This window comes from Athene cunicularia (assembly GCF_003259725.1).
Source record: "Athene cunicularia isolate RWA chromosome 6 unlocalized genomic scaffold, athCun1 chr6_part2, whole genome shotgun sequence".
In the NCBI taxonomy this organism is placed as follows: domain Eukaryota; kingdom Metazoa; phylum Chordata; class Aves; order Strigiformes; family Strigidae; genus Athene; species Athene cunicularia.
Window position 1 is genome coordinate 9,150,665 of NW_020799106.1, and position 20,712 is coordinate 9,171,376.

The 20,712-nt window shown below is 40.9% G+C and overlaps 1 pseudogene; it reads right to left on the reverse strand.

Annotated features, from left to right (window-relative positions):
* Window positions 1-3,438: 3,438 nt before the first annotated feature.
* Window positions 3,439-17,767, reverse strand: LOC113481829 (annotated as a pseudogene).
* Window positions 17,768-20,712: the final 2,945 nt, after the last annotated feature.

Sequence of the window (20,712 nt, forward strand, 5' to 3'; positions counted from 1 at the left end):
CATTAAAGACCATAAAGACCTTAATAAGTTTATGCAATAAATAATAGTGGCATTATCTGCTCTGTCTGAAGGATGTGTCTGTGACAGATCACTTTGAGCAAACACGGGGCATTTAACTTTTTTTCTAATGTCTCCTATCCCATGCAAAGGAACAGCAACAGGACCGCAGATCCTGAAAAAAGTTGGGCTCTAGAAATATTTCTTCATCACTTTAAGACTTTTAAATACATCAGATCATGGGATTATTGTGGTCTGTTTTAATACCTGCTTCAAGGCAATATAAAAACACAATGTTTTTAGTAGTGCTACAAATTATATATTTCAATGCAGCATATATTTATATATGTCTTGGCGGCACTGGAAAAGATTGATGACAAGAGGTAGAATTAAGTGACAGCCTACCTATTATGTGCATCCCATATTTCAAGACAAATGGTCAGGCCGATGCTAGAGAGCTTTGTCAGTGTCTTACTGTGTTGTTTTCTTTTTCTTTCTAGTTTGCTTTTTTAGTAGTGGTGGTTTGTCTGAGGACATCTTTTGGTTGTGCAATTAAGAAAATAGTAATTTTCAAGATACCTTCAAAAGCCTACAGTATAGTTCTGGCTTTCAAATCTCTGCTAGGGGCAGAATTTGAACCAGTACCTCCCATATGTAGTTTCATAATATATGATGTGCTTTGAGCAATTTCAGAATTTTTCTGCCGAAAATTTTGTCGACAGGATTTATTTTTAGAAATGTGGAAGTTAGCAAGACCATTCCTGTGTGTAAAGGGCCTGTGAACAGTATTCTGCTTCAAAAGGTAGATAGATCATAGCTATAGTTGCAAAACTTTCTCGAATCTTGGAGTTAAAACGAAAGAAATAACATAATGAATCCACCCCAGCTCAGCTGCGACTGGCTGCTGTTTACTGCATTACCTGCTCCCTTTCTGCAACCCCCAGTTCAACATCAGCTCCATTTCGGCAATTAACTACTACATTGTTTCAAAATACACTAATCATAGCTAACTATTTTACCTGTATCAACTGAAAATATAGCTCTTGTTGGTGAGATGTTTAAAAAAAAAATCCATACCTGTAGTTGCATTGAATGGTACCGTAAGTCAAAAGTTAATCAAATGGATATATTTGGTTTTGTATTCTTTGGGGAGTTAAATGTCTGTGGCGTGGTGTTGATGAAGCAGCCTGTATCATGGTAGAGAGAAACTGTAATCTGTAGTTGGTATAAATGGATAATGTTAATTAAGAAATCTACTATGCAGATTTGGCTCACCTCTGAAGAAAAATAGATCATTTGGTGTTTTTCTGTTAATGAAGAATTTTACATTAAGATGAAAAAAGACTTGGCGTGAAGCAGATGTCTTAGTGATGAGATGCAGGCAGTGTTTTGGGAGGAAGATTTCTTGACAGAACATACACTCGAAGAGGAGAACAAATAGGAGATACAAGAATTGAGTCAGAAAACTCTGCTCCTTGAAAATGTTTCTTTCCACGTATCTGCTACTCTTTCTTTGGATTTGGCACCATCACCCAGGTTCTTCTTTTGATCTCTGCCCATGAACATGACTCTTCCACCTTCCAGCCTGCACTGCCAATGCCAGGATGGCACCTGAGGGAGCCAGGTTTCACTTTCAAGCCTTGGATGAGGTTTGTTCCCAAGCTTCAGCTCCAGACCTTTGTGTTCAGGCACAAGCTGAAGATGTCTTCAGAGCTCCCTGTGTGAATCTGTTCAGTCTCCACCTTTCATACCTTTCCCAAATCATGGTACCCTAAGCAATGCCTCCTGAGACTGGGCTGACTACCTGGGAAGATTCAGTGGCTGGGCAGGGAGTAGGTACACAGACTTTATTTACATTTCTTCCTCCTTCCCTCTTTACTTTGATCTTTCTCTTTTTGAGAAGTTAATTAGTGTAGTTGTTTTCCTCAAGTTTGGCTTTTTTCATGTGTTCAAGTATCTTTCAGGCACCACTGGGAGGCTGACTATAAGGAGATTGTCTGGATGAGTCCATCTTAAAGTTACAGGCTTTGTTTATTTTTCATTTTAACATCATATTTCTGAGCAGGGTAATAATTTTTTGTTCTGTTCTAAGTGAATCACTCCATAAAGTTTTGTTTTCTGGATTTGAAAACAGCCCTGGATTTCTCTCCAAATGAGGCTCATGCTTTTGCATTATGAAACTTTCATTCCTTTTACAGTTGATAATGCCTGAGAAAATAAATCAATTCGAGGTTGAAGTATGCAGTTCTGTTGTTACTCTATCTAGGAGTGTCACCAGGCTTAATGAGATGATTTGTCTCTACCAGTACAAAGTTGTTTTTTCTACTTTATATTCATTAATCTTTTACTTTAAAATTGCCCAAATTATAGTACATCTTCCTATCGGAAGCATATCCACTAAAATAGTTAACTTCATATAAGAAAAATAAATTCTGATGTTTGGACTACATTTTATTTCATATACCTCTAGCCAATTGTTAGGAAATATGCTCTTGTATGAACCTCGGTAATTCCCATCCTTAAATTTTAGATTTTTAATTTGGTTTCAGTCAATTTTTAATGTATATAATAGTTTTGTACTGTAAGCTCTAGTTTAAAATCATTCTAATTAATATGTGGAATATTAATAAATATGCATTTAGTGAAAAATTCTATACTATATTTACTAGGGTCCAAATATATCGGAACCCCTGTATTTTCCATTCATTTGTATCGCTTAATTTATGTTTCGGGAACCCCAGTCTGCAAAGTTCATGGTGTTTAAGTGAAGCATAGGCATGATCTTTTTTTTTTTTTTTTTTTATTTTTTATTCTTCCTTCTAGGAAGAATGACCCCACCTTTGATTTTTTTTTTTTTTTTTTCTCTAATACTTCACATGATTTCAGCAATCCATATTCATTAACTGAAGCTCTTTATATCCTGGGCATTTTATTCGATGGAAGTATGAAAGGATCTGACAGATTGTAATTCGCTTCTTAGCTGTGTAGCGATGTTTGGTGTTGTTCTTAAGATCGCACATTCTGTATCTAGTTGATTACATGAGACTCTGCTTAGATTTCTGGGAAGTTGAGCAGTGGATCTACAAGTTTCTCTAAGACTGAGAAATTCTCAGTGTTTCCCCCAGAGACAGGAGCTGAGTGTCCTCACATCCCAGAGCATTGGTGGAGTCTGTTTTGCTGGTAGTTACAGATTCAGTCTTAGATTTGTTTTGCTAGGGTTTCAAGGTATCCAGATGTTTTTAGGTTTTCTGTCTTTTATAGACTACTGCTGTATTAGAGAACACTAAAGCTCATTACAGACATGAGCTAATAACTTACTGCTAGTAAAAAATTATTACGGTGAGGTAGTAGATACTTGTCAGGTGTGCAGTGAAATAGCTGTCACATTTGGCAGCTGAAAAACAGATTGCTAACTCTTTCCTAAGTGTGACTGTACTACAGTTATGTCACCCCTTCCATCGAGAGAGACTGAGTTCCGAGCATCCTTCTCCTCTTCACTGATGTGTTCCCTAAGTCATTGCTCTTCTGAAAACTTTCGAACCCCTGTACTTTGTAAGCTCCTTTACTCTTTTTCTCTTCTGCCTGAATTCCTTGCTCTAGGATGAGTATTCGAGGACTTTCTTGACCACTTCCTTGCTGAATCAAAGCCTCTGAGCCTACAGATAGAGAAGCAAAGATGGATCAGACAGGCAAGTCTGGTGGGTGAATATAGGGAAGGAAAGAAATTTTTTTTTAAACAAATTCCTTAGTGTTACATCCTCTCTTTCTTCCCTCACACACATGTGCATATACACACACTTCTCTGGAAAACAGAGAAAAGTATGTCTGTGGGTAGATTAAATAGAGAGTCAGAATCCAGTCTTCCTGGAAAAAGTAATTCAATGTCTCAATTTTTTCACATGCTTGTTGAATTAAAGGAGACTTTCAGATACTTTGTGTCAGGAAAAAAACTGGGAAGGCTTCTGTTTCTCCTCGTTCTTTCCCTTCTGTTTTTCTTCTTACAGGCTAATCCAATAATCAGTAGTCCTGCAATTTGAGAATCATAATTGATCTTGTCTGACGTCTTTTTATTAAATGGATTTTCCTCTCTAATACTGCTTTTCTCCTCCAGTCCTTGACATATTTCGAAGACTTCTTACTCAACTTAAATTTTTTTATGAATGTTAGCATATTTGAGCAGTGGAAGATTGCCAGAGGAACAGTGGGCTAAATGTCACTTGTCTGGAGAAAAGGTTCTGTGCAATTTGTGGTGTTTTTTCTTTTTCATAACACTGATAACCAGAGGATGATATTGGTATTGGTGGATATTTTTAATGGAAAGTGAGTCTTTGAGAGTCAGCCTTTTTGGGGAGGAATCTTTCTTTTTGAACTGTAAAACACTTGACCGAGAGGTGATACATGACTGTATATGTGCACGTTTTGTACAAAGGCTATAATCAAAGAATTTTTTAAAGTTAGGAATTCAAACACGCAGAAGTTCTGGATGTGCCATTATTTTATTCTTCCCCCTTTGGCACTGAGCCTAAGACAGGAGCCTTCTGGAGCAAAGGAACATGATTCCAGATAGTTTCATGACAAATATGTACATCAGAGGTGAATTAAGATTGCACCAATAGCTATAAATCTGATGTTTTCAACACCTTGACGCTGAGACTTCACTACTTAGATGTTCTTTTACTGTATCTTTTAATGAGTAATTTTATTTAAGAAGCTTTATAAAAATTGTATTACATACTGCTGATTATATTTAGGAGGAGGATCAGTTTTCTCATGAATTGTTGTTAAACTTCATGTTTATTAGAATTTTAAACATATGAATAGAGAGATATTGTGTGTTATTTGAGGGGCTCCAATTTTCTTTGCATCAACTAAGAGAGGATTATTCAACACCAGCTACTTAAACTCTTAACTCATCCCTAAACTAGCATCCTGACTCATCCTTATGACAAAGAATTAAAGATCTAATCCCTCAATATCTACTGAAGGTTTATAGCGATTTTAGCATATTTGTGGATCTAAAATAATAAGATGACTACTTGTTTCAGGCATGATTTCCTGCATGGTTAAAGGAGATCTGCTGTTCCACCTTTCTTCCCTACCAGCAAAACTCATTATAGGTTTCATTCCTAAGGTTTTCAGCTATAGCATTGAAGTTTTCTTTCTCTCCCCATTTAGACTAAGGCTTTTTCTTATTTATCTGTGGAAAGTGTGTTGCAAATCATTTTTTTTTTTCCTGAAGAAAAAGTGATTGAATGAAAATGTTCATTGGCCCAGTTCATCCTTTGCCTCTGCATGGGTTCGTGCCGCAGCTCCCTGTTCAGCTGGAGGTTTCTGTGCCCACTGCAGCCACACAGGCTGACAAAGCCCGGTATTGTAGTGACCTGGGGAAGGGGCTGCTGTTTACCATCTGAGCTGTGCCTCACGTGCTAGCGTCCTGACACGGAGAGAAATAGCACTCAGATGGTAGTTTTTTATGGAAGAAATTTCAAGTTGTGACAGCTATTAGTTCAGCATATTCTGTACGTGTTCCTCACTTGCGACCCTATAATGTGTAGATGTGATTAGCCTCACTTGACAGACTGGGTATATGTTATTTCATCCTTGATTTTGCTGTAATCACTTCTGGTGGTTTTGAAGTGTGGCTAAAACTTACCTGTTTGTGTCTGCTAAGACTGCAGATGTACCCCACTGCCGTTTGCCTGGGGTATGTGGGTGAAGCACCGTGGTTCAGTAGAAATCATCAGCTCTGCATCAAATGAATGTTTAAAATGTATTAAAGCATGCATGTTTCACTTAGTTTTTTTTCTGGATGAAACGATTACTATTTCAATATAATTATTTTTCAGATATTTTAAAGAAATTTTAACTTGAAATTTTTATATTTTTTTACCTGTCTCATTAAAAAATAATAATATTTAAACAGAATGGGTCCTGCACTTTCTATTTTCTTCAGTATTTTTGAAATGTCTCCACAAAATGATCTTTGTTTAAAGTGAATTTTCTTCTGATGAGAATATATGAGAAATGTTCCCATTGTGTTTTCTGTATTCTGATGTAAGCTGTTGGACATCTGTTTAATATCTGTTGGGGTTTACCAAAGAAACACAGGGTTTTAAGCTATAATTAATGAAAAATAGCAGGAGTTTAGGGGTGCCTTTCACATCTGAAAAACAGTGCACTGCACAGAACTCTCTTTCTAGAACAATTGCAGTGATTTTCCTAAGAGCTTACTGCCAGTCTAAAATGTCTAGAAGAGATATGGTTGGGGGAGAATGGGGGAAAAGCCCTTTATTTGATCTTTAGAGTAATGATTATTTTGCAAGGCACTCCCCTTGGAATCATTCAGGTTAACAAGTTCTGGGCTGAGGATCTGCTCTGTATCCCACTTACCCTGCTTATTGGATACCAGATCTTGCTTTCTCTTTTGAATGTTCTTCTCTTTTCTGAAGGTTTTAATGCTTTTGGAACAGTTTTTAGTAATGACTTGAATTCATGGATTGTCTTATTTCTTCAGAGCGCTCTGCTTGATCATACCAGCTTTTGTTGCATTCATACTCCGTCAGTGTGGTCTGTGAAGCTGGCCACCCTGTTTTGTGTCCACGTGCCCTGGCTTATTCTGGCTTTCTCTTTCACAGAGCTGATGCGCAGGCTTCTTACTACCTTCAGCTACAAGTAAAATGCTGAATACTGTGGAGAGGGAGTAAAAGAAGTGAGCTGCTCTACGGATAATGCTTTGGATTATTCAGTACATACCTAGAATAAGGTCCAGCTAGCAAGTCGGAAGCAAGGATTCACGGAAGAAGATTGTTCAGAGAAGCCAAAGGGATATAGTGCATTCAGCTGGAGTTTTTATTGGAAGACATATCAATCCTGGAGTGAAAGGTGAGGTTTCCTGTGGGGTTTTTTATTTCATTTCTAGTTTATTTTTTTATATTCAGGGAAGACACTTTTATTAAAAGGAAAAAAAAAAAAGCTGTGATTTGTCCTTAATACAGATATATAGATACATAAATATATAATTTAATACATAGATACATGCGTATCATTATGGAAGTGTTTATCTGAAGAAGTATGCATGTTCAATTGCTTTAGTCTGGTTATTTTACTTAGAATTTGGTTTTAAGGCATTTCTGGTGATGAAATGTCCTTGAAACAAAATTTCCAAAGAGATGACTCTTACCTGACAGCTGAGTGGAGAGAACTGGAGGGGTACAGAGACCGAATAAAATGCTTGAAAACTGGAGGCAGACTGGAGTGACAGAAAGGAGCCAAGATCCTTGGTAGGAGGCTGAAATCAGACAAATACAGAGCAGGAACAGAGAGTAAGAATGATGTATTGGAAAAATAGCTTAATGATGTGGTCAGTTATCCCATTGCTTGCTGCTTTTAAATCAAATTTATCTAGAATTCAACAAATACAAACTGACTTAGAATTCAACAAATGTATTTGTTGAATTCTAAGTCATAGCTAAGACATTCTTAACTATGGTTTGCAGGGAATGTTCAAACAGATGAAAATAATGTTCCCTTCTAGCCTTTTGTTATCTGTTCAAAGGTGATAGCATCGTTTATAGGGTTTAAACTGTGGTGTGTGAGATTGCAGCTGGCAATTAGAGGTGAGGAGGAAGGCTGCAGTAAGGACAGAGAAATCATTAGGAAGACAGTCTGAATTGTCTTATGTGCTTTAGAAACAATGTTCCTGTTGTTGTATTTTATATGGGGGGTACCTGCTGGTGGAAGGCACAGCTTGTTGAAAGGGAGAGGGAAAAGGGCAGAGGTGCATGCCGGGTAGAAACAAAGTGCTAGGAATGGCACCTTTCTGAAATGTTGACCTTATTCTGAATTTCACTGGTAAAATAACCTTTTTCTGGAACCACTGACAAAAGGTGGGTGTTTCATGTTAAATAATTTTCTAAGTGTGACATTTAAGTATTTGCTCATCGGGTGGTTGCCTGAAAGGCTGCTAATGCTGCTCTGTGGGGAATGTCTGTTATTAAATGTTATAAAAGGTTTAGTTTGCGCTCTTGATAATCTCGGTAGTACAACCTGAGCTTTATTTGTGGTGTCATCTAAAACTTGATGTAATTAATTCCAGTGCATAAGATTACTGTATTCACATCTGCTTCCCTTGTCAGTCAAACTGATTAATTAATTAACTTTCATGCTATGATTCTTTGTGGGATATCTAAATATATGCAAATGACAACACAAAGATGTTTCTTTTAATATATATATATATATATATTTTAATTATAAGTAATCTTTTAGCACACTCTCTCTTAGTTGATTTGTATTAGTTGGTTTGTCCCATGAACCTGTTAGGTCTAGTTTATAGAGAAGAAAAATACTGTGGATGTTTTCATGATTGTATTTGCATTTTCAGTTACAAAGGGTAGTCAATCTATTAGTAGTAAATTCTTACTGATTTGTGGAAATAGAGCAGCAACACTTTCTCAGCATCATGAACTAATGAAACCTTGTCTATAAAATCTAACGAGTTGATCCTGTTGTCTGATCAGTTAACGTGCTAGGTACTATCTACACAGTAAATTTCTGTATTTTTATGGAGGAAACAGGGTTAGAAGCTAGCTAGTTAGAAAGTTTTAGGCTACTTTTTATGTCACTCTTTTAGCAGCATGTCTCAAAATAACATTCATTTGCAAAGTCAAGTGGTAACACAGAAAAACAGAAAATTCAAATTGAACAGGCTAACCTTTATTAATAGTTTACATGTAACTTAATTTTGTAAAGACTAATGAGGATTAAACTATATCGAGGCTGTATTTGTTGGGCAAAATTAAAAACCCCAAGGAATTCTGACAAGTTATTGAGGTTTTTCTAATTAGCATTACAGATGTTTGGGTTTTTTTCCTCTTATAAATTTAAATTTAAAGCAGAACATTCAGAAATAGGAAATTTGGAAATATTTATTATGTTAATCAGTAAATATCAACCTACTCAAAAATACAAACCATTCCAACCAATTCAAGAAATTGTTCTGTATTCTTTTACTAAGAGAAAGCCATTCTCATGTGCTTTCCTTCTATGTGTTTGCTTTTTAAAGTACATTCAAATTTCCCAGTTGTTTCACTGGATTGGATTGGACACTGCTCTTAGGTGTTTGGGTTTTTTAAAAATTTATTTTAAACCTAATTTTTACGAGAAGCGTTTTTCTCGCCAGTTGCTCAGTTACTGAATTGATAGTACTTGCCTGTCTAATTGTAGATAATAAAGAGCATATCTAATCACATGATCAAAACCAAGGTCTCAAGTGAGATGTGTAAGTCTTCACAAATGTGCTTTAGGAGCTGGGACTGAACTTCCCAGAATTTGCATTTGTAAGCAGCATGGCCCATACCAACAAGACTTCGACCATTTTGTTTAGAGAAATCTTGGTCCATAGCTGCCATCTGAGAGCAAAGAGATAAGATTTCAGAAATACTGTCTTACCAGCTGTATCTTTCTGCATAAGTTACAGATCTCTATCAGTTCTTTTCTTGTCATTACTGTGTGGATGTCCTAAGGATAGGCAATCCACTTTTTGTTATGTGTCTTTTTTTTTTTTTTTTCTTTAAAGAAATGGTTTTTCAGTCTCTTGCTCTTACCACTTGAGGCTACTTTCTCCTCCTTGATCCAGTTTAAAAGAAAAAAATAAAACACAAAAGAAAAACCCCACAAAACAAAACACAACCACCAACGTAAAAAGCACTGGTTTGTCACCTCAGCTTCCTAACCAGTTATGGAAGAGAATTTTTGTGAATTTTAAGTAATTTCAGCTAGTTATATTTTCAGTCTGCTCTGAGCTGAATACTTCTGTATTTAAAGGTTACCCTGTTTTCATCCATTGATTAAGAATGGAGTAAAATCCCCCAAGCCCTGTGTATATGGTGAATCTACTTTTATCTTTCATATCTGAACTTTTTGAGAGAGGGACTGCCTGGAGTCTTGGACACTCGCTGCTTTTTATTTCTGTAGAAGTGTGAAGTGGCAGAAGTGACAGCATGGCAATGGTTTGGCTTGCAGACACCTGCAGGGGGTTGTGCTGTTTTAGTCTCTTGGGTCATTATTTTCTGACCAGGTCTGCCTGGGTGCGTTACAGAAAGCTGAGGGTGCTCAGGACTCGCTCTGGTCTGTTTTCAGGAACCAGTTTCAGAAGTGTTAATACTGTTTCTTTGTGGGGTGAGAATGTACAGATCATCTGTGGTCAGATTATATTCATTAGGGAAAAGCAAAGGGGTTTGTGGATATGGTATGTTTCTGAAGATGGGAGGACTATAACTGAAAGAAGGTTTAGCAACAAATCCCAAGAAACCAGATCCAAGATGAATTTTGAGTGAAGATCGTTATAAATATTTTCTTCCTGTTTCTTTTTTTGAGGGGGGTTATGATTAATATCTACACTTTTTTTTTTTTTTTTTTTTTTTTGTCATGGCAAGTCCATGTCTGTATGAAGTCTCTCTGAAATTTTTTTCTTCTATTGGGCATTCCTTGCATAATATTTATGGGTGAATCTGTTTAGTTTTATGCTTTTTTTGGTGATCGTTTTTGGTGCCACAATTTCTAGGTTACTTCATATGTGTTCCAAAAAGTTCTTTCAGGTAGAAGTACCCTTGGTACTGCTCTTATTTATTAGCACACCAGTGCAAGTAAAAATGATGCTTCAGAAACTGAGAGTTGTAGCAAACTCCTAGAATAATTATTTTTCCAAGTGTTCTGCAGTGTATCCTTATACAGTTCATACCACACAAATAAAAGATGAAAAGCAATAATGTTAATCCCTGAAATGAAGCATTGTTATAGTAAATATAGTTCTGATAAAATTGCTGTTGATGCTGGTTTTCACTTGGGTAAATAAAAGGGTTTTCTTGTGCTGTGCTCAACCATACTCTTACACTGCACGGATTGTTGTGTTCCATTAGCATTGCGTCTTGTTAGCACTTCAGTCATGGGGGAGATTTGTAGCAGGAGTTATATGAAACAAAATAATTACTTTTTCACCCTCTGATAAATTCCTTAGGTAAAGCTCTGTCACATGGAATCCTTGGTCCTTATGTTCATGTTTATATTGCAGTTTAACAAGACTTTCAAATCATAATATTCTGTGTGTGCCTTAAGCTCCTGTTTTGTGGGTGAAAAATCTTTGTGCGCACTCTAGGGCACTCCTATCCTGTCAGTTCTAGTGTGACTTAGGTAATATAGGCTGTAATTTTAGTGTTGGCAGAGATATGAACTCCCTATTGAATGTAGTGTATGTGATGACTATGGTTTCCATTCAGTTGATTTTATACCACTGTTGTGTTACCACTGTTGTGGGTACTGCAAGAGCTCTCTCACAGCTCTCTTCTCTCGCTCTCTCCCTGACCATAGTAGTAAGCTATGGGGGCAAAAATGTCCCGTTACTTGATTTATATGTGGCAGCTTCTTTAGTGTGGAACTGGCCTCACCTGTATGCTCAATGTTCTGGTTCTGTCAGTAAGACTTCCATAAGATCTGTGTCCCAGGAATTACCTCCCCCCACAGCTGAATCAGAGTCTGGTTCAGCAGTGGGGTGGTCCTTGTTGGAAAGTGGATACTTTTATGGTTATTTTGCATAAAACTACTGTATTATTTTTCATCCTTTCCCAGATGCTTTTTTATATCTCAGGTCTACTCTACCAAATGAAGTAAACGAATTCCGAAAACTCACAGTCACTGCTTGCTTTCATCCTTAAAATAAAATCTATCACTTCTACTTGAGGGCAAAAGTAGCAACAAAATTAAACTCTTCCTACTTATTTAGAATAGAATGATCTTATTGTTGGAGATGGCTGTTGAGCTTCTACCTTGAACCAGTTTCAAGTTCTAATTTGAAAAAAATAATAAAATCCAGCCTTTGGATATTGAAGCACCTTATTACTTCTTGAAAGAAGTATTTAAAGAGCAAAATTTGTTATGAATACTTATATGAGAAATGTAGTTTCCTCTTCAGCTGGTTATAAAAACCTATATTGGAGAAAGCAACCCAAGTAGTGGATGATAATCTATTAGTACCGCATTTCTGCATTTACTGGTATGTAGATTGCACACCTTTCCCCCTCCCACACCCCCCGCCCCAAGCTGGCAATCACTTCGGATTTATGTACAGATTTCCTGGAAACTTCTTATTTCTTAGCAATGGCACCTATGCTGACGTCCAGAAGCTTGATTTGAATCAATAAATTTAATGAGTAGTAAGATTAATTCTCCCAGCATTCCAAAATCTTTTGGCAGTTGCATTAAACTTTCAAATCTCATATAAATTTCTCAAGCAAATTTATTTAGTGTACTCCATTTATGGCTCCCTTGGACAATATAAGAATGTAATAAAAACTTGCTTCAGAAAAAAAGAGGGGTGGTGAAGGAGTAGGTGACCAGTGTCATTCAACCCAAAAAGTCATAGGATCAGCAAAATGCTGGCAGCTGCACATTGTTTCTGATGTGCTTCGTTTAGAAAGAGAGTATTTAGTGAACTCACTTTGGGGGATGGTGTCCTGGGATAGGGTTAAGTTTCCCCAGCAGTGAGGAGAGGGCTGTAGCCGGGTGATTCGATACCATGCTGACTTCAGGTCCAAGCGCCAACCTCGGGAACAGTTTCCTGTGTGGCTTCACTCGGAGGAAGAGCAAAAGAAAAGGTTTTCCCAGTTCCTGCTCAGGCTTGAGCAGTTAGGTCTTTGCCATCATATATGGGCTGACAAGTCCTCACTTGCACAGGGAACAGGTATTATACACCTCGAGCTTTGAGAAGGTCGATGGTGTTTTGGGAGAGAGGAAAAATTGGAGAAGACGCCTTCTTTTGCTTCTTCTGTCAGTTCCTGTGGGTCGCTGTCATGCTCTCCAGCGGCTGCATCCCCGGACACGCTCTGGGCTGCTGGGGACGTCACATCGTTGCTTACACCTGAGGAAAGTTTCACCGTGCACTCAGAGCCATTGCCTTCCTCCTTGACTTTTCTTGACTTTTTTTTGTCTTCTTGGGCAGTGGGGGCTCAAGGTCACCGTCGCCCAGCCCGCTCTCCTCGGGCTGGGCCTGCTCGCCCTTACTGCGCTGCCTCAGCTTCTCCTGCCACTTCAGCTTCTTCTCCTGGGCCTCCTCCTGCTGTGGGATTGCAGGGGTTACGCGGAGGAACAGCCTCCCTTGCCCACCTACTCCGACAGCCCGCTGTCACACGGGCTGTCACTTGGCTTTCACGCCCAGGTCCAGTCCCCCCCCCCGTTCCCTCGTGGTGGGGCCAGGCCATGCCGCACAAAATGGCCGCCCCCACGGCGGCACGTGGCACGCGGCTGACTGCTCTCAGCTTGGCCTTCCTCTGGTGGCCATAGCGGAGGGACTCAGAGCCTGCGGCTTGGTGGGGCCGGTGGCGGGCATGGCAGCCAGCTGTTCCCCGAGGAGGTGGGTGACGGCGCTGCTGCTGCTGCCATTGCCCATCTGGCAACGGCAGCCCGAGGCCGCGTGCCCTGCCCCGGCGCTCAGGAAGTGAGGTGTGACGTCGAGGGCGGCCGCACAGCCAGCCCAGCCGCCACTGATCTCTGACCGGGGCCGCTGATCACTGACTGGGGCCACCGCCCAGGCCGCGGAAAAGCCGAGCAGTGCAGAAATATTAGAGGTGATCATGAACTGGCCAGAGAGTGAAGATTCTGGGATGTCACCAGAACAGGAGGTGACACGTGCCAAGGAGATCCCACCATATAATGAGCTGCCGGATGAGGAGAAGCGATATGCCCTGTTCACTGATGGGTCTTGTCGCATTGTGGGAAAACATCGACGGTGGAAGCTGCTGTGTGGAGTCCCACACGACGAGTCACAAGCTGCTGAGGGACAGGGGAAATTGAGCCAGTTTGCAGAGGTGAAAGCCATCCAGCTTGCTTTGGATATTGCTGAGCGGGAAAAGTGGCCGAGGCTCTACCTCTACCCCAACTCGTGGGCAGTGGCCAATACCCTGTGGAAATGGCTGCAGCAATGGAAGCAGAACAACTGGCAACGTAAGGGTAAAACCGTCTGGGCTGCTGAAGTATGGCAGGACATTTCAGCCCGTGTGGAGAACCTCGTTGTGAAGGTGCGCCATGTGGATGCCCATGTACCCAGGAGTCGGGCCACTGATGAGCATCAACACAACCACCAGGCAGACCAAGCTGCTCAGATCAGAGTGGCTCAGGTGGACTTGGACTGGCAGCACAAAGGTGAACTGTTCATAGCCCAGTGGGCCCACGAGACCTCGGGCCACCAAGGTAGGGATGCAACATACAGGTGGGCTCAAGATCGAGGGGTGGACCTCACCACTGACACCATGGCAGAGATCATCCACAGATGTGAGACGTGTGCTGCAATCAAACATGCCAAGCGGGTGAAGCCCCAGCGGAATGGAGAGTGATGGCTGAAATATAGATATGGAGAGGCCTGGCAGATCGACGACATCACACTGCCACAGACCCGCCACAGGAAGCGCCACGTGCTCACAATGGTGGAAGTAACCACTGGGTGGCTGGAAGCTTACCCAGCGCCCCACGCCACCGCCCGGAACACCATCCTGGGCCTTGAGACCCAAGTCCTGTGGTGACACGGCACCCCAGAGAGAATTGAGTCAGACAACGGGACCCACTTCTGAAACAACCTCATAAATGTCTGGGCAGATGAACACGGCATCGAGTGGGTCTACCATATCCCCTACCATGCACCAGCCTCTGGGAAAATCGAGCGCTACAATGGACTGTTAAAAACCACATTGAAAGCACTGGGAGGTGGCACCTTCAAAAAACTGGGACGTGCATCTGGCAAAGGCCACCTGGCTAGTCAACACAAGAGGATCTGCCAGTTGAGCTGGCCTGGCTCAGTTAAAACTTAAACATGCTGTAGATGGGGATAAAGTCCCTGTGGTGCGCATGAGGAATATATTGGGAAAAATGGTCTGGTTTAGTCCTGCGCCAGGCAAAGGTAAAGGCAAACCCATCCACGGGATTGCTTTTGCCCAAAGACCTGGGTACACCTGGTGGGTGCTGCTGGACAATGGAGAGGTCCGATGCATACCACAGGGGGACTTGATTCTGGGTGAGAACATACTGTGAATTATGCTGTGCCTTTGTTAATTGTTATTTTGTTATTGTTAACCACTAAACGGCAGCTGGATATGACGCAGATGGTATAGAATAAAGGGGTGGATTATGTCCTGGTTCAACTGGGATAGGGTTAAGTTTCCCCCAGCAGTGGGGAGAGGGCTCTAACCGGGTTATTCGATACCATGCTGACGTCAGGTCCGGGCGCCAAGAGCAGGAACAGTTTCCTGTGGGCTTTGTTCCAGGGAAGCACACACGGCGGGCTGGCTGTGTCCCTTGCGGTATTTCTCTGTATATCGTTTGTCTGGTTTAAGGTTATTACTGTTTGTTGTTGTTGTTATTGCTATTGTTGTTCAGATTGTTATTTGTTACACTGTTGTATTAAATCTTTCCTTATTTCAACCCCGGGATTTGAGCCTCACTCCCAGCCCTGCCCAGTCCAAGGGTGGGGGAAGGACAACGGCAACATGGTCTCCGGTCCCAGCAGGACCTAAACCACCACAGCCTTTTTGGCGCCCAATGTGGGGCAATCGATTGGGTTGAAGTAAGGATCAAAAAAGGGACAGACCCTGACCAGAGTGCATTAGAGCAATCTGTTAGGTGCAATTTTTCTGTTTGTATTATTTGATAAGAGGTATTTGCAATGCTGTCCCACTTGATTGTGTGGTGGGGCTGGATTAATCCTTATATCCACTGTGTGTTCCCAGTGCTGGTGTTTGTTGACAGTGGAAAACGTGTAGATGGTCTCTTTTTGCTATACTGACGACTGACTGCTTATAGTGTGCTCGTATCACTGTGTGTGGGGACGGGCTGGTACCTGATTGCTGCCTGGGCTTTTGCTAGGGGTCTCACCCCTTCTATGGGCGAGCCAGGGGAAGAGATCCTCTCAGTTTTTGGGAGTTTATCCTTGGAGCATGCAGGCCAGTGTCATTGTGGCACAATGCTCTCTGAATGGCTGCCTGATCTTGTTTTGGGCCATGCATTATTTCTCCAACAATAGCACTGCTTGGAAACCTGCCCTGAGGTCAGATAATTATGAGTGGCAAGGGGTGTGGGAAGAGATGGGCCAATGCCTGGGTCAGTGGTCGCCCCCGATGCTTTGGAATTTCACTCCCGAACAAATGCAGAGCCCTGAGAAACTGGTGGAGTGCTTAGAAGGGGTCTGTTACCAATCTGACAAAACCCAGGAGACACAACTCTCTGCGATGTGCTGGGGACTTGCCCATGCCTATCGTGTCCTTCTTAACACTACTCACTGCTCTCAAGGGGGAGGAAGGGCTGCAGGAGCTGAAAGTGAACTCACTGGTACAGCAGCTGGGCCAGGGGGACAGGCAGAGTCAGTCTCAGTCACCTCCACCTGCACAGCAGCTGAGCCAGACACAGCCAGTGCCGGTGTCAGTCGCCACAATACAAAAAAACAAATATACCAGAAAGTCAGCTTGCAACGTGCGGGATGGGGATGAGCCAGGCCCAGCACGTGAACAGGAGGAAGGGCCAGAGGTGATCATCCGTCCCTGAGCTAGTTGCGTGATATGTGGAAAGATTTCGTCCGCCTCCCATTTCCAAACCTGGAGAAGCCTCGTCCCCCCTCTGGGGGAACTCTTCCAGCTCAGGCAATTCCTTTGCCACCGACAGTTGCCAGCTCCTGGTGTCCTTCCACTGTTCCTGTATGTTACTCAGTTTGTCAGCAGGAATATCAGAGCACACTCCCATCTTTCCCTTGAGGAAACACACTGCAGATATTTTGTCATCTACTTCCTCCCCCAGCTGTTCTTTCAGTCTTCATCAGGCATAGCTCACGGTATGTATTTCTACTGAACACTTCAAAACCGTGGTCAAAAAGCCCACAGATGAGTTGAGTAAGGATCACTGCTGTATGTGAGATGCCCCAGAAATATGGGCTAGAGCTGCAGCCAGGGCAGCAACAGCCCCTTTCTTGTCTATGAGCTCTTGAGCAGATTTTCTGAAGTAGTCTACTGCGGAAGGAAGAATGGCCTCCCGCAACTTTTTGGCATCATTACTTGAAGTTTTAATTACATCTGTAGCAGAGGGAACACCTATATCCTTAAATGTAATCCCTGCTTTGTGCTCAACTTGTTTCAGAAGATCTTCTCTGAAATAAAGAAATGCAGATCCCAGTCCAGCCAGCTCGACCCGTACGTCCAGAACGATGGATGTAGGAGTCAACATCTTTTGGTGGTGAACACTGTATAACAAGGTCATACTCGGGAATATCCAAACCACGGGCAGCTACATTTGTTGCTGTCAGAACTTCAACCACGCCACTTCATAACCCTTTCAATGTAATTTCTCTCTGTTGCTGTGTAGTGTCACCATGCAATGATTGGGCATCCTGTTTGAGTGAAGCGTTCAGAGCCAGTTCATTTTCTTCCTCACAGAAGACAACGGTTCGCCCATGGCTACCACTGTAGACGTGAATGATATCCCCAAGAACTCCTGCTCTCTGAGATGAGCGACACTGTATAGCCAAGTGTTCCACAGTTGTGGCAGGCCTTTGAGATTTCTTTCCAGTCAGGTCAATCTGTTCATATTCCTCTTTCATGTATTTTTTTGCTACATCATATACCCATTGTGGACAAGTTGCAGAAAACAGCAGTGTTTGGGGGTTGTTTTCAGAACCCTTTTTGTAAGAAAATCCTAAGTTTTCTTCCACTTGTTCAGCAAAGCCCATGTCTTACGTGTGATCAACTTCATCCAAAACAACATGCTTCATGCTGGAAAGTTCTGGCTTGCTATTCTGAATGTGTTCTTTGATCCGCCCAGGAGTTCCCACTAGAATATCAGTGCCAAATGCCATTATGCTAAACCACCACAGATGGGAATGTTTTTTGGTCATTTTTCTTTTGTCTATTAAGAATAAACTGTTTTTTCTTTAGGGAAACTTGCTGTATCATGCACAAAAAGTCAGGTTTAACCAGATAAAGTTGTATTACAAAAGCTGATAGAGATTTAATCTTTCAGATATTTCAAAAATAGTTTTCTCTGTCAGACCACTGAAAATTATCAACTGTTATCCTGTCTGAAATCATCAGATTTTGACTGAATCACAATAACTCAGTCTTTCCATTTTCAGTTTAAGGCCACAGGTGGTTCTTGAGTTGACCAAGAGAGAAAAGTGGGTCTGAGCTGAAAAAAATGCAGACATGTGGATGAGTTGTTTTGACTATATACTGCTTTGCATATGTAAAAGAATCAGTAGCAGGACGAGTATTCAAAATCCTGCTTTTATTTAAGCAGTGGTGGTGTTCAAATAATGGATTTAGCATGTCATACTGCATGAAAAGAGATCAAATGCTGATAGCTCTGAAGTTTAACGGTCTCCTCTATTATATTTAAATTATCAAGAGCAATTTTTGCTTCCGTTACCTTGAAATAATACTTTCACTTTAGGAGGGAAGATTATTTTCTCATTTTTGCCAACAGAAGAGTTAGATTTGGCATAAGAAAAAGATTTGGAAAAGATACTGGCTGTGAATTAACTGAAGGTAATTGTGCTGGCTTGTGACCTGGCCTATCATGACATTTCCTGGTTTTCCCTTGAATGACACCGTTCCTTACGCAGGACATACATGCTAAAATTCAGACCTCAGGCCATCTCAAGAGATTAGGTAATTAAGAAGTCAGTTTGTGATGGAATAGGCAGTGACATAAGCCAACACATATTACCACTGCGCAATAAACTGTTTAGTCCAACTATATTTTTCCACCTGAAGATAATCTGAGATTTGGTATTAATTAGCCGCCATTCTTTTCATGTAATCACATGCACATACTCTTTCTGTTTACATACATATATATACACCTACATGCATATTTGTTTTCATTTGCACTGCATATTTGCAGAGCGTAGGAAGCTGGAGATTTTTTTAATATTCAGTTCAACTAATTCTATGCATCTCACAGGTTGAAAAACATTGAAGTTTTATGCATTCCTTCAAGTCTGGCATTCAGACGATAGTATTTTTCAGATCACTGCAAGGAATTTTTTTTTATAGCATAAGATTTCAAAACCCTATTTCTTCCCTGTAGATACTGTGGTTTACTATAATCAGAAAGATAACATATAAAAATATTACTAGAATAATCCTGATGCTTATTGTTATTTGATTGTCTCATGGTATCTTATAGAACTTGAAAGCCCTGGTAGACATAGGTTATGTCTTTCTGTGACACCACAGGTTATCTTTTGTGGCATTTTCTTCTAATTCAGTCAGTAGGTTTTCACTATTAATAAATGGATAAATAATTTTAAAGAATCACTCAAAAATCTGCCCTTAGCCTATGGAGTATCAAATTTTTTAATCTGTGAAACTAATTATACCTGTAAGCTTTCAACTGTACATGGTGTCTCTTAGATGTAATCAGATCATTCTGTGAGGATATCCACTAGCAAATTTCTTGAGAAAATAACTGCTTCTCCCTTTCTGATTTAAAGAGGATTTTTGTACAAAAATCTAGCCTTAGGAGAGTGTCAGAGACTTCAAGGCACTATGTTTTTTGCTGTTGTAGAGCATAGTGATACAGCTTTTCTGGATCTCAGAATGCCCACATATCTAGTATATTTGTCCCAATTCATACTGCTAACATTGTGTGGATTCTCTTGATTAAAATGGCTTATTGGGCAACAAGCAGTGGGGATTTTTGAGAAGGATTCTGTATCAAGACCTTTTGGCCAAATTCCTCACCAGCGTATTTTAAAAAAGTTAGGTAGCTGGGACTTCAGCAGAGAAATCCTTACATGGCCAAATAATTGGAAAGTAGAAAACAGAGATTGAAAGTCTAGGATTAGCCCTCATATAGGAAGGACTTCAACATCGGAGCAGCATCAGGATCTCCGATGCTCATTATGTTCATGAATGATGTGGAAAATAGGCTTACTGGGGAGATGATGACAGTGATGCTAGCATGTTGTTTAGGGGGTGCTAAAGATGAGAGCTGACAAGGTAAATCCACAGAAGAGCCTGCGAGAGTGATTGCTGTTAAAATATCAAATTAAATTCAGTGTAATTGGCAAAAGATGCACGTGGGGGAATAATAATTATAGCTTGATCTCTGAGCTGATTGTTGCTATTTGGGAGCAAGAGTTTGCAAGAGGTAGTTCCATGAAAACGTCCAGTCAGTATTTACCAACCAGTAAATTAAGAAGGTGTCGTAAAGGTGGTAGATGGGAATTGGCTGTTCACTGCTGCTTTCAGTATAAGAATTAAGTAAAGCAGGTGAAGCGTGCAGAAGCCAGAGCTCAATGCAGACAGGAGAGGTGGCTTTTCACCCCACTGATGTTTGAATTGTGGGACACTCTTCCAGGCGATGTTGCGGGTGCTGGAAGTTCACAGAGGCTAAAGGGAAGAGTAGATGTGTGTTTAGAGGAGTAAGCCATTGCAAGTTACTGAGCAACTGAACTGAATATGGCTTAACAACTGCCTGACTGGAAAGGGTTGGACATGGAGAAAGATTCAAGGATGTGTGTTTTCTCTTTTCTTGTTCCACTCCTTCAGCTTGTGCTTTTGACATGATCAGAGGGAAAGAACTGGCCTAGTCCCCCAGAGTGCTCCAGTATGGCCTTTTTAAACTTTTAGTGTTTTGCTAAGTGTTGCCACAGGATCTGTCTGACTGGGAGTACAGCTAAAATTC